Source organism: Neopelma chrysocephalum, unplaced genomic scaffold (assembly GCF_003984885.1).
Source record: "Neopelma chrysocephalum unplaced genomic scaffold, ASM398488v2 Primary Assembly neopelma1_129, whole genome shotgun sequence".
Taxonomy (NCBI): domain Eukaryota; kingdom Metazoa; phylum Chordata; class Aves; order Passeriformes; family Pipridae; genus Neopelma; species Neopelma chrysocephalum.
The window spans coordinates 1329606-1344640 of NW_020897791.1; the positions used below are offsets into that span (position 1 = coordinate 1329606).

The window sequence follows — 15035 nt, forward strand, 5'->3', positions numbered from 1 at the left end:
AAGCTGCGAGTGGGGGCTGATCCACAAGGGAAGGTGAAACGAAACACAAGAGCAACAATAAGGCAGGGAGAGACTTCACAAGGGTGTGGTAATTTTGTAGAATAATAAAATTATTAAGGTTGGAAAAGACCTCCAAGATCATCAGGTCCAACCATTAACCTAACATTGCCAGGTCCATTGCTAAACCTTGTCCCTAAGAACCACATCTACATGCATTTTGAACAATTCCAGGGATGGTGATTCCGTCACTTCCCTGGGCAGCCTGTTCCAATGCTTGACCACACTTTCAGTGAAGATTTTTTTTCCTATTACCCAATTTAAACTTCCCTTGGAGCAAATTGAGGCCCTTTCCCTATATGTGAACAAAATTCACTGCCCCTCCACAGCTCTCTTGGACAGAAAGCTGGGATATGATCTTTTCTGGTCCAACCATTCATTCTTATTTTTTTGATAGTGCTGCCTTATTTAAAGGTGGATATTTGAGCTTTGCAGTCTAATTGAGCAGTTTACAGCCTGCCCAGCTATAACAGCAATAACTCAGGATGGTGATTTTGCAGCTCATTCCAATGTGTGTGAAGTACCAGATCGCACTGGGTGTCTCCACTAAAGTATCTTTGAGGCATTTGCTCTCCATGTCAGAGAGTGTTACAGAGAAAATCTGAACACTCCCAACTCTGATCAAGACAAGGAGAAAATCCTTCCATGTAGCCTGGTAAAATTATGTATAAATTTAGTCCCTACAAATTTAATCCCTTGAGTATGTGATATTATGGCTTTTTCTGGTCCAACCAGAAACCTGTGGAAACCTTGAAGGAAGAAATGTGCATCATGTCTTCTGCTTGATGATTCCATCAGAGGTTTAGATAAAGCTTCTCTTGGTAGCAGACCTGTCTGCAAAGTTCATAAGTGAGCTAAGTGTGGATGTCTCAAGTGATCCCTAAACAGGTTGTCCAGAGAGATTGTAGAGTCTCCCTCTCTGGGGATATTCAAGAACTGTCTGGACACAATCCTGTGCCACGTGCTCTGGGATGCTTGAGCAGGGAGGTTGGACCAGATGACCCACTCTGGTCCCTTCCAACCCACTCTGGTCCCTTCCAACCTGACCCATTCTGTGATTCTGTGTTTCAGGGTCCCTCTCCTCCTTGGTGGAGGGATTCCAGAACAGTTCTCCACAGCAGGTCAGTGAAAAGCTTTGCCTAAGGCACATGATGGTTGGAGCATCTTCAACAGGGAAAACATGCCTGTGAGATTTGTTTCTGTAAAAGCCTGTATTATCTTCATATTGTTCCCTACTCAGCAATAACGTGAGAGCCACCTCAGGGGAAGTGGAACAGCATCACCCCAGCACTGTCTAAAGGGATTTAGGAGAACAGGTAAGAAAATTATTATTATAAGAAAATGGGCATTTGGAAATGTGCTGAAAGCTGGGTTATTGCAGTGCTGTTACTAATGACTACAATACATCATTTCAACTTGTTGACTTTTCTTTCTTTAATTTCCAGATTATCCGGCTGTTGCTTGTCCTCCACCCATCCTGGGAGTAAACAGAGACATCATGTGCCTCAGCTGCCAAAAAGTTACTTTCAGCAGTAATTAACTTGTGATTTTTTTCCTGGTTTTTGTTGTTGTTGTTGTTTGTTTGCTTGTTTGTGTTGTTTAGTGGTTTTTTTCTTAAGGAAACACAATCTTTCAACTCTACCTTTTGGTTTTACCTTTTCAATTTCATCTTTCAATTTTCTTTTGCAATTTTGCCTTTGTAACATTTCAGTGATTTAAGAAAGTATTATTTCTGTCCCAGAAATATGAGAAATGCAGGCAAAGTGTAGTTGAAATCTCTTGCATAAAGCCCCAGGGGAAGGCTCTGAGAGGTCTCAGAGGGAAGCTGCTGCCTGGGAGTCCCAGCTCAGAGCACTCAATTACTGACTCAGACCAGATTCCAGCAGGAGGGGATTTTTCTCACACCTTACCAAGATTCCAGGCATAGGAAGCATCTGGGATCGCTATAGGAAATCTGACTTTCTTTTTCCTTAGAACCTGAGTATGGTTTGCATCGGAAGAGACCTTAGAGATCGTCCATGCCATGGGCAGGGACACCTTCCACTAGATCAGGATGCTCCAAGCCCCATCCAACCTTGGCTTACACACCTGCAGGGATGGGGCAGCCACAGCTTCTCTTGGCAACCTGTTTCAGTGCCTCCCCACCCTCACAGTCAAGAATTTCTCCCTAATATTTAATCTAAATCTACCCTTATCCCAGGGTCTTGGAGAAGTCCTGCCAACCCCAGTAGTAAAAACTTGTGTGCAACTATTTGTCATATGAACAGCTCAGAAAAATATAGGAAAATCTCCCACGAGACCCCACTAAGAGTCCAGGGCTTTTGGTAAGACTACACCAAGGCCCTTTGAAAAAAAAGAAATAAATGGAAGATCTGGATCTATTTGTCACTCATTCTCTGCTTTGAAAGTCACCCCCTCCTGCTGTGCTCACAGAGGCTCTTGCAGTTCTGTCAGGGAGCAGCCCTGTTTTGAAAGGGCCGTGAATCACATCCATCAATCTTCAGGAGACAAATAATCAACAGATGGTCATTACAGACCACGTGGTGCCACTCAGATCAGGAGATGCAGCAGGAGAGGAGCTCTCTTTCCATCTTGGTTCTGCTTCGATGCAGTCACGTGTTCAGCCGCATCCAGACTGGGGAGAAATGTGACAACACCAGTGTTCATGGTACCAAAATCAGTACATAAAGCTCCAGCCTCACTCAGAGAAGAGTATTTTCTCCTACTAACTAGAAGAAGAAAGGGAGGAGTGTCTTCAGGCCACATAAAACAAATACTGGATTGCTGAGGACCAAGCAGAGTTTGGTCTCTGCACTCCGTGTGCAACCTGCAGCTGTATCTCAACCTGCCATTCTCCATTCCTAACAACATCAACAAGCCACATCCATCTTTAATGCCAACATGTATAAGAACCTCCAAAATGCAAATTAGATATCTTTTATGGCTATATTTTAGATTAGATATTATTTTATTATCATTTTATTAATTTATATTATTATATTATTTAGGTATTTTATTATTTTAGACTAGATATTAGGAAGAAATTTTTCCCTGTGAGGGTGGTGAGGCCCTGGCACAGGTTACCCAGAGAAGTTGTGGATGCCCCATCCCTGGAAGTGTTCAAGGCCAGGTTGGATGGGGCTTGGAGCATCCTGGAAGGTGTCCCTGCCCATGGCAGGGGGATGGAACTGGATAGTCTTTGAGGTCCCTTCCAACCCAAACTATTCCATGATTCTATGATATTTTCATCTGAGCTTGCAGTGAGCCTTAGAGGTGTCCACTAACCTGTTATCACAATAAGGAACTAACTCAGACAATGAACATGAATTCTGATTATTTTTGCTTTGGGCAGCTTATTTTAAGCCCAGAACATTATGAGGGCTGGACTTATTTTTGGGCATCTATTACCCTTCTTTGGTTTATGTTTATTCTACACTGGACCCCACCAAGATGAGATCCCAGGGCACAGCAGAACCTGCTCCCTTGTTGCCCTTGGAAACTGCCTGAACTCCAGTTGCTAATGATCCCTTGCTATCCCGGAGAAAGATGTTTTAGGGGCCTTTTAAAGTCAGAGTATCCAAGTCTAGGCAAGTGAGTTCATTCTCCATGACAACTGGAAGCCACTTGATGGTCTCATGACAGATAAAAATTGAACTTTTCAGAAAATGATGGCCCTTTGCTGAAAACACTTTTAAGGAGGTGGGGAGAGATTTTAGGTAAGCCTTTTTGGTTTTTTTGATGTTTGGGGTTTTATTTTGGGAGGAAAAAAAAATTGTAGCTACTGAAATTTTCTCTCAAAAACATTTTTTCAAAGATCTTTTTTGGGCTGATGTCTAAAGAAGGAAGGAGTTCATGGTCTGGACCCACAGACAAGTCCTATAAAATAGATTTATTGACAGAGTTCTTACTGTTGAGGGGAAAGAAGCAACATCAACCAACCTCAGAAAAAAAGCTAAACAAAAAAAATTTTAAAAACCCCCCAACCAATCAACCAAAACAACCAACCAAACAAAACACCAAAAAAACCCCAAACAAAAACAATTAAAAAACAAAAACAAAAACAAAAACCCCAAAACAACGACAAAAAAACAAAACCAAAAACAAAACAAAAAACCACCCCAAATCCCATCCTCTGCCAAAAAACCCTCAAACCAGTAGGTGACCCGTAAAATTACTTATTTAAGGGAAGTAATGCATGTTCAGGGATATTTTTGAGAAACTTATCAGGGAAAAAAATCCTTCCATTTCCAGAGGATTTTAAAAAGTAATTTCTGTCCTCCATTTCCATCTACTTATGCAAAAGATGAGGAGGAGTTCCTGGACACAGGATTGTACCTTGGACATTTGTTTCAGGCAGAGTTTTCCACCTGAGTATGGAAAACCTTCAGGTTGCAAGTATTTCACCCCATCCCATCATTTTTTTTCCTGCTCTTGAGAGCAACACTTTTTCTTCCCTTCATGCTTCATCTGCTCCCAGTGACTCTCTGCTTCAAAATGTATGTTGGAACAGCAAAAAAAAAAAAAAATTTCAGATAATCACTCCCAGTTCCCAAAGCCCACCTGAATCACCCCAACAGTGCCTGTCATGAGTAATGCATGGGATGGAACCACACACAGTCTGTTCCAGACACGGCAACCATGGAAACTCTCCTGACGTGTGAGCTGCTCCTTGGGATGATCACAGGATAGAGGGGCTGAAGGAAGCTTGTCTTGTCCTCCTCTGTCGCCCAAGGCCAAACCATTACAGAACATGAGGGATTTCAGGTGTCAGACTCAACTTCCTTGAGGTTGCTGACAGTTTTGGTGGACAGAAAAACCTAAACAAGACAAGAAATGGGCAATTGTGGGGTTTCCCCAATGAGATCTAAACATTTTGAAGTGCGAGCATGGATATTAGGAAGGAGTTCTTCTCTCTGAGGGTGGCGAGGCACTGGTTCAGGCTGTCCAGAAAAGTTGTTGATGCCTCATTTCCTGGAAGTGGCTTAGAGGTAACATCCCACTCCTCAGGGTCTCTCTCCACGCAGCTCAAAACCAATCATAGGATGGTTTGGGTTGGAAGGGACCTTAAAGCTCATCTCATTCTAATCCCCTGCCATGGGCAAGGATACCTTCCACTAGACCAGGTTGCTCCAAGACCAGTTCAAAGTGGCTTTGAACACTTCCAGGGTTGGGGTATCCACAGGTTCTCTGGGCAACTTGTGCCGGGGCCTCACCATCCTCACAGGAAAGAATTTTCCTAATATCTAATCTAAACCTGCCCTCTGTCACCTTGAGGCCATTCCCCATGTCCTGTCACTCCATGATTGTCTGAAAAGTCCCTCTTCAGCTCTCTTGTATTTCCCTGTAGATGCTGGAAGGCTGGAAGGCCTCCTTGTTTCCATTGTGCCTTCTCCTCCCCATAATATCAGCTTTTCCATGCTCGGAACACAACACCTGCTCCAACTCCACCTGGTACCTCTCCCATCTATTTGGAAGTGTGTCCTCTGACTCCCTCTCCTTGTGGGGCACATTTAAATGATCCAGACCAGCCAATGTATCTAAAATCCCAATGTTTTGGCATGGAAGCAGCAGCTAAAATTAGACAGTGCTGTGAAAGTGTAGAAGGAGAGAATCTCAGACTGATTATCCACTTATTTCTCAGCTTCTTGACTCATCCATGTGGAAGAAGGGGAAGCTGGGCCACAGAGCAATCATACACTGCAGTGGAAAGACACCACTGCTAACAATACTCACATGCATGGAATGTCCTTCACTATCCAGCTTCAAAAGGTATCAAAAAGAAGTAAAGCACATACTTTGAGTGCTCCTTCCACCCCTGTAGTGATGTGGAAGAAAGGTCAGATGAAAAAACTCCCCAAACATCTGCAGGCTTTGAAGAAGGATATTCCTGCTCAATAATGCTCAAAAGAACCTGCAGCAACACCAAGGCCTGAATCGGGAAACTCTTTGGGAGCAACCTGAATAGGTCTAGAAGAAGTCAATAAAGAGCTTTAAATAAACACACTCCTGAAGGACCGGCTTCCAAAAACTTCCACATCCATGTTATCTGGGGACATGTCTAAACATGGTTGGGAATAGACCCCAAATCTGGATGTGAAGCAGTGCTTAGTCGATATTCCTGAGTTATGGTTCATGTCTCCCCTCTTTTTTTGCTTTTTGTCTCTGGTGTTCATGAACAGCACAGCCTGATTCTGATCTCACCCCAGCAAAGAAATTATGTCAATTTTCAGTGTGTAAAACTTGATTCCCAGGAGATGAAGCAAAGCAAGACACAACCCTACTGAATGATGGACATGCTAGTAATCAGCTGAGGTTTCTGCTCCTCTGTAGTTACTTAATCCCCTCCAAAACCCACAATTCTTCGTTCAGGAGAAGCAGCTAAACTGTGCTGCAAACTATTGCAACTCAAAGATGTTTGCTTGGTAATTACTGCTGTTTGAATTATTCTGCATACACTATACAGAATAAGTGGCAGATATTAAAATGAAGAGATGACTTAATAAGTTCTAGTTCTCCAGATGTGTCATTCTTCTAATAAGATGAAAAAAACCAAGTGTGGTTATATTTCAGACTTACCAGATATACAGTAAATAAAATTATTATATTGTATTTCAAAATCCTTGTAAGAGATATTGTCCCTGCGAGAATTAAGATAAACGACACCAATAAAATAAGCAGATTAGGATATATTATTTTTTTAGGTGTTGAACCAAAAGTGTATGTAACTTGTTGATATGCATAATAAAATCAATGAAAATGAAATTAAAAAAAAACAATACCCATTAAAATTAAAAGGAAGTTTTCCCTGCCCATGGCAAGGGCATTGGAACCGGGTGATCTTTAAGGTCCCTTCCAACCCAAACCACTCTGTGATTCCATGATTCCATGAAAATGAATGATTAAAGAGCCAAAATCACAGGGAAGGAGAATTGGACAGCAAAGAATTCCTGGTACTTGAGTTTCTGCTCAGGCTGCACAGCAAATATTTTTATAAAGGGGATTTTAGCTGCTAGTCAGATACTCCTTAACTGATCCACTGAGAGACCTCAAGCAAAGCAAAAAGGCAGGGTGTAATGGCATTTTTAAGACTCCATCTCGCAGCCAGAGCTAAGAATTTATCTTTTTTGATCAGTCATGAACATGAGGAAAACAGGAGATTGCTCCAGCTCCTCGCAGCTGAGGCTGAACAACCAGGGTTTATCCCAGCACAATGTGTTTAGATTTGTCTCATTGCAGGGTCAGGCTTTAACAAAGAATGGAAATAACACATAAGGGAAGGGGATTGTGCCTTGCAAAACCCATCCAACCAGGCAAACAGAGTCCTGCTGAAGGGTGGTGAGCTAAAACAGGGAATGCAGCCTTGGATATCAAACCAGGGAAACCCTGAGTGGAGACAGAGTTATTAATGCAACCAGCTCTACAACACCAGGTCTGCTCTGCTGTTCCTCACTGTAGGGGGGGGAGATAAATAAGAATGGGCTCAGACTAAGAAGGTGTATACAGGTAGGACCTGAAAAGCTGGAGGGACGAAGGAGGTTGAGAGAAAAGGGGAATTGGATCATCCGTGTTCATGTGTTGCAAGCAAACCACCCTGCACTCATCTCTTTGACAAGATAAAGGAATTGTTCTCTTTAGGCAGCTTATGGCCAAACATTTTAAGCAAGACCTATTTCCAAGGGTGCAGATGTGCATCTGTTTTAGGGATGGTTTGGTAAGGGCATGGCAGGAGTCAGGTGAATGTCTCTCATTCAACATGGACAAAAAAAGTGAGTTTTCTTCTACTTTCTCATGTGTGTTGGGTGAAGTCATGGATGTCAGGGCTAAGAATTTTTAATAGGTTTTTTTGGAAGGCTGGACTCCATCAGGTTATGATTGAGATTGCATAACCTTTCATATTTATCTCTGCCCAGAATGGTTTTAGACTCCCCATCCCTGGAAATGTTCCAGGCCAGGCTGGATGGGGGTCTGAGTAACCTGGGATAGTGGAAGGTGTCCCTACCCGTGGCAGGGGGGTTGGAATGAGATGATCTTTGAGGTCACTTCCAACCCAAGAGGTTCTAAGATTCTGTATGTGGGATAACAGTGTCATTGCCATTTAATGTGCACAGGTTTAGAAATAACAGAAAAAAAATTAAAATGTATAAATATGTAACTGATATTTTCACTAGAATTATTTCATCTGAGAAAATTGAGCTTCTGGAATATCAACAGTTTTCCTATGGGAAAAATAACAAATTTTGTCCCAATTTTTTGCAACACCGTATTTGGCTTTTATTCAGGATTTCCAGGACTGCTCGGGTTCCCATCTTTTCCAGAGCTGGCAGATTGGGTTTCAGGCTCCTCAGAGAGCTTCAGACATGCTTGAAAAAGATTTAAAGGGAATCCCTTCACAACTTCGTCTAAACTGAGTGTGAGAGTTCCCATTCCACAGGAGATTAGAGTTTCATGCCATCTCAAAATAATTATCTCTGAAAAGAAAACGGAGGGGATTTTTCAGCGGAATTCCCAGGGAGTTCCAGTTTTGAGCCAAATCTATAGATAGACTCAGTTTATTCTGTGCTCAGAAATAAACTGTGAATCTTTCTAGCCAGTTTGGAGAATCCCTTAGGAGTACAATTCCATGCTGGAGTCCAAAATGCACAGAAATAGATGGGCTGCTCCTCTCAGTTCAATCCTTGCCAGAAATCCCACCCTTAATTCTGTGATATTTGCAGGGAATCTACCCCTTTCTAGATCCTTCCCAGGAGGGCAGAGCAGTCTAGGTTGACAAAAAGTGTGTATGTGAACATGATTTTCTAACATTTCCAATGTTTCTTGGTTTGACAAAGGATATCCCCTCCACATGCAACTTACGTCTTGCCCACAACATGGATAGTTCTGGGATACCCCATTTGGGTGTGGAAGAGACTGGATTTGAAATGGCAATTACAAAACATGGGGAAGAAAATAGTCAAACTGACCAGCGCCATCTGCTTCCTAGACTTAGCAAGAAACAGAATAGAATCATAAAATCACTAAAGCTGGAAAAGACTTTTAAGATTTAAGTCCAGTTATCAAGCCCAGCACTGCCAAGTCCACCACTAAACGTCCACCACTAAACCATGTGTCCAAGTGCCACATCTACATGACTTTTGAACACTTCCAGGAATGGTGACTCCACCACTGCCCCAGGCAACCTGTTCCAATGCCTTTCACCTCTTTTTGGTGAAGAAATTTTCCCTAATATCCAATCTAAACCTCCCCTGGTGCAACTTGAGGACATTTCCTCGTTGCCGGTCACTTGTTACCTGGGAGAAAAGACTGATCCCCACGTCTCTGCAACTTCCTTTCAGGCAGTTGTAGAGAACAATAATGTTGCCCTGGAACCTGTTTTTCTCTGGACTACACAACATCCTCCACTGGCTGTTGAGTTTTGAAGTTCACTGCTGAAACTTCAGAGCTCAAGGAGAGCTGGTGGGCACTTAAAAAGAGTGGACAGAAATTAGGAAGAAATTCTTTACTGTGAGGGTGATGAGACGCTGGCACAGGTTGTCCAGAGAAGCTGTGGACGCTGCATCCCTGGAAGTGTTCAAGGCAGGGGATTGGAACTAGATGATCTTTGAGGTTCCTCCAACCACTCTATGTTCCTATGATTCTGTGAATTACAAAACATCACCAAAAACTAAACTCCCTTTAAAACCCCACCACCTCCGGATAGACAACTTTCTGGATTGCTGGAGGTGACTGTACCAGACAGCCAGACCATATGGTCAGGGAATGGAGCATGAGCTCTCTCTGCCTGTATTTGAAGGCGGTGAGGGATAAGTTCTCCTCTGAAAACATCCCAGCCCAGCACCATATGTAGCTTTTGAGGCCCAGCTCAGGAGAAATAGATCCCAGGTGATGTAGACCACCTCAGTGACCTGGCTCCAGGCCTTCTCCATGTTGCCTTGTGTGTTGTGTGAAGCTGTTCAGGTCTGCTTCTGTGATTAGGCACATCCTGGGACAGCTCAATTCATAGAATCATAGAGTCATCAAATGGTTAGGGTTGGAAGGGACCTTAAAGATCATCTTCTTCAAACCCCCTGCCACAGACAGGGATATTTTCTACTAGACCATGTTACTCAGATCCCTGTCCAGCCCAGCCTTGAAAAATTCCAGGGATGGGGCAGCCAAAACTTGAAATTCCTCTGCATATCTTGGAGCTCTCAATGCTAAAATCTAGCCCCTTGATGCCTGATGTTGCTCAGTCCTTCTCTGAGGGCCTCCCAGCCCATTTGTTGCCTCTTAGAGAGCTTGTTTGTCTCTCTGCCTCAGGCAACACCAACTCCTGCTCTCAGTTAAGTCTTGGTTCAGCTCCCAGTTAAGCTTTGCTTCAGCTCTCAGGTTTCTCCGAAGAGGCGTCGACAGGGGAAAACCAAGCAAATCAGCAGGGGGTCAGTTCACCTCTACAAGAACCCACCTGGCTGCTTCTCCCTGCCTTCTGATCCACACTAACAGATGGTAAAATGATAGAATCAAATCACTCTTTATTCCACACAGGCAGCGGGCCTGAGTCACGCGGACACGCCTGGTACCAGCGGCAGAGCCGGGATGGGAGGCAGAGGCACAAACAATCCCTCTGTACTGTATGATAATCAACAAAAATTAGCTGCCTAAGGGAACCAGGAAACTCTGCCATGAATGCAGCAGTTAGAGACTGAGCCTATTTATTTAACAGGTGTCCCCCGAGCTGGGATGCCAGGCTCTGTTTGCCAAATTTGCAGAGAGAGGAAGACAGCTTGAATAAATACGGGCGAGAGGGGAACAGTCCTGAAGCCATTTTCTTTGTGGATTGTTGTGCTGTTTTTTTCTTTTTCTTTTTTCCCCAGCAACTTTTTATTGTAAGAAAGTACATCCCAGCTCTTGGCTGGGAGTATTTAGACAGCAGAAGCTGTGCCAATACCCAGTTTCCCTCCTCGTAGTGGTGCACAGTCCAGCTCAGCCTAAACACAAAGTGAGCTCTGCTGGATGGCTTCGTGATTGGTTTGTTTGTTCAGTTTAATTAAAATACAGTATGGGGTACATTTTGGATGAGAACCCATCCCAGGCTGTCAGGGACCCGGAGCCAACAACAGCTGGGCTGAAATGATCTCCTTCTGCATTCCTGTGCAGTGGAAATGTGCCTCCAAACACAAGTTGCTGTGTCTGGTGCTGCAACACAGAGAAGCCTTGGGATGTGTCTGATGTCACAACACCAAACTTTACACATAGAACATCTGGGTGGTCCTCATTCCATTTTTGGAGTGTTTTCACACAGTCTGGAGGAATGGGTTGGAGAGGGACATAGAGGAATGGCTGTAGATATTTATTTGTCCTCTCAAATGGAGGACAAAGCCAAGCAGCTCATAAATGGCTTTCAAAGAGTCACAGAATCACAGAGTGGGTCAGGTTGGAAGGGACCACAGTGGGTCACCTGGTCCAACCTCCCTGCTCCAGCAGGGTCGTCCCAGAGCACATGGCACAGGATTGTGTCCAGATGGTTCTGGAATAACTCCAGTGAGGGAGACTCCACACTCCCTCAGGGCAACCTGTTCAGTGCTGAGCCACTGCACAGGAAAGAAGTTCTTCCTCATATTCAGGTGGAACCTCCTGTGCATTGGTTTCTGCCCATTGCCTCTTGTCCCATTGCTGGGCACCCCTGAGAAGAGCCTGGTCCATCCTCTTAACATCCTCCCTGCAGATACTTTAGGCATTGATAAGGTCCCCTCTCAATTGTCTCTTCTCAGGGCTGAACGGGCCCAACTCTCTCCGCCCGTCCTCATAAGAAGAGTCTTTTGGTGATGTTCACAGCCCAAGGGAATCCTGAACTTCCTTCTGGCAGTCCTCCCCAGGGAACTGTTTACTCACATACCCCCTGTTGCCTTGCAGTGATGCCAAAAAGCCAATGCAAGACGGAAGAGTCGGCAGAGATACACAGAAAGGGGATTGCAGCAGCCCTGGCCAACAGCACAAGCTGAAGGCAGTGAGTAGAGTAAACAATCTGCTCATCTGGCAAAAAAAAAATCACAGAGAACATCCCAACCAACCACACCAAAAAATATGTAAGCAGCAGGGGAAAAAAAACTTTCTCCAACCAGATGTTTATGTCTGAGAAAGGGAGAATTTCCAGACTGTAGAAACTTTTACAGACTGCTCCTTACAAGCTCTAGTAAATATTTGCCAACTGCACTGAGAGGTAATCTGATAAATAAACAAAACATCTAGTTTCCAGTTCTTTTCACTTAGTTCTTGTGTACAAGGCACTGGCCCTGCAATATTAGCTACACAAAGTACACAGATTTCCTGCCCCGTGCCAGACGGCTCCAAGTCATTCCTTGCTGATTTCAGTCACGAACAGGGCTGACATTTACATCCTGTGTAGCCAGAGCAGACATCTGGGAGATGTTTATCCCCGTGGTAAGGCAGAAGCGTGAAGGTCTTGCTCATGCCTCCTTCCCCCAGAAGCTGTGAGCTGAAGGGGCAACAGCGTGAGGGAAAAGCTGCCCGAGGTGTCTCTCAGTGGTGGCATCTCCATGGTGTTTGCAGTTGTTGTAAGTGCGTGACAAAGAGGAGCTCATCTCAGCCCTGCACCACAAATATTTGTGTCACCAGGTAGTTCCTCAACAAAGGGGAATCCAAACACATTTTCAGCAGTACAAAGTGAAGTAAGAGCAACTCCTCTGTTTCGGCTTTGTTGGTTTAACAGTTGTGCAGCACAGGACTGAATTCCCTCTCTGGAGAGTTTGGAAGAGCCCAGTCCTGCCTCTTCAGTGACCACATTCATCCACACATCCATTCGAGCCGCTTCCCATGCTGTGTTGCCCTGAGCAACCTCTGCCTGCGTGGCAGAGCCTTCTCCTCTCCAATCACCCACAACAGCTCCTTGTGGGGGACGATGAAATCTTTGTCCACCCAAGGTCAGCCCAGCTAAACTCACGCTGAAAAACCAGAAGCCAGGACAGGGAAACTGCACCCCATGCTCCTGCCAGCTGTGATTAAAGAAATATGGATTAAATTATTCACAGGGCTCCTTCAGTTTCTACCCGGAAAACCCAACAAAGCCTGAATACTTCTGGAAACCTGCTGCAGGGAAGAGAAATGAAGATCTCTCCATAGGAATGGAAAGCTAAAATAGCTGTGTTTCATGGACCTCACTGAAATGACATTGCCAGTCCCAATCCACAGCCCAGTAAAAGGCTCTGTAATTAATTCAGAACACCCAAAGTGTTTTCACCCAAATTATCGACCCTATGAGGGAGGTTTGTGACAGCATTACAAATTCATAGGTCTGGGAGAGAACTCAGGAGGTTGCACAGTTTATTTTCCTGTCCCAAAGTGAGACATGGTATTTTTAGGTCGCTGTTGATGGATCTTTGTTTAAATTGTGGGGTTTTTTCAGGGCCTCCCATAATGGAAATGTTGCAGGCAACTCATTCCAGTGTTTAGATGTCCTGACCATTGGAAAATCTCTCCTGATGTTACAGAATCACAGAATCACCGAGGTTGGAAAAGACTTCCAAGATCAAGTCCAACTTTTGACCCACCACCACCTTGTCAACTAGTCCAGAGCACTGAGTGCCACATCCAGTCATTCCTTGAACACCTCCCAGGATGAGGATTCCACCACTTCCCTCAGAAGCCTGTTTCAATGCCTGACTAGCCTTTCCATGAAGTAATTCTTCCTGATGTCTAACCTGAAGCACTCATGGCACAGCTTGAGGCCATTTCCTCTTGTCCTGTTGCTTCTTACCTGGAGAACAGCCTGACCCCACTTGTCTACAAAGTCCAGTCAGGGAGTTGTAGAGGGTGATAAGGTCTCCTTTGAGCCTCCTTTTCTCCAGTCTGAACACCCCCAGCTCCCTCAGCTGCTTGAAAAACCTGAAAACCCTCTTCCCCACAGCAGCTTAAACTTTTCCTTTGGATTTCTTCTCCCTTGATAAAACAGCTCTTCACGGATTTGAACAGCGATACCATATTCTGCTCAGTGCTCTTGCCTCTGAAGGAGATAATGATTTCAGCATTTCTCCACAGGTAGTTTTTCCCTGTTGGCTACTCTTGTGGCTCCCACTAGATATTCCTGAAGTAGGGCAAATCATTCTGGAAATGGAGTGCCCCACTTTATAGAATCTCCTCTCACTGAGGTGTTCTCAGGGGTGAGCAGAGCGTCTCTGGCAGGTTACACAGCTCATAGTTTTCATGACAGCACCATGTGTTGATTTGAGGGCAGGCTGTGATTCATTACAGCCTCCAGATGTGGGGTTTTGTTGGTTTTGGGTTTTTTTGTTTGTTTTGGTTTGGTTTTTTCTTTCTTTCTTTTTTTTTTTTCTGAGAACTGATGTCTGATCAGCTGTTCTCAGCCCTGGATCCACAAAAGGGAAATTACATAGGAAATCACTGAGGTTCAACTTCCATAAGATATCTTGGCCAAGGCCATGCTGGAAGGAAAGCAGGTTATAGGGTGAGTGTAGGAACTGATTAATTGCTATAAATTTGCCATCGTGGTCAAGACCTGAGTCTACCTAACCCAGTCACAGATCTACTGATAATAGGGCTTTAGGGGAAAGTAAGAAAGAAACTATAAAGGGAATTTCATCTTTGCTCAGTGGTTTTGTTATATTATTCTCAATTAGTGACATTGTTTAACCCCAGCCAGCAACTAAACCCCACACAGCCACTCACTTACTCCTCTCCAGTGAGATGGGGCAGAGGACTGGAAAGGCAAAAGTGAGAAAACTCATGGGTTGAGACAAAGAACACTTTAATAGTTAAAGAAAAAACCATGCATGTGCAAGCAAAGCAAAGCAAGGAATTCATTCCTCAGTTCCCATGGGCAGGCAGGTGTTCAGTCATCTCCAGGAGAACAGGGTTCTGCACAAATCCAAACCATAGCCCCATACCAGCTATTCTGAAAAAAAATAACTCTAAATTAACAGCCAAAAGCAGCACCTTCTCCACCCATTATTCCGTGCCATTTACAG

The 15035-nt window shown here is 44.2% G+C and overlaps 2 long non-coding RNA genes across 2 annotated transcripts; both read left to right on the forward strand.

Moving 5' to 3' along the window:
* Window positions 1–4634: 4634 nt before the first annotated feature.
* On the forward strand, window positions 4635–5998 carry LOC113974958. Its single transcript, XR_003536714.1, has 3 exons — window positions 4635–4821; window positions 5699–5826; window positions 5926–5998. It is a non-coding gene; the product is annotated as an uncharacterized LOC113974958 (long non-coding RNA).
* Window positions 5999–11334: 5336 nt separating this feature from the next.
* On the forward strand, window positions 11335–13224 carry LOC113974959. The gene is made up of 3 exons (XR_003536715.1): window positions 11335–11461; window positions 11947–12040; window positions 13083–13224. It is a non-coding gene; the product is annotated as an uncharacterized LOC113974959 (long non-coding RNA).
* The last annotated feature ends 1811 nt before the right edge of the window (window positions 13225–15035 follow it).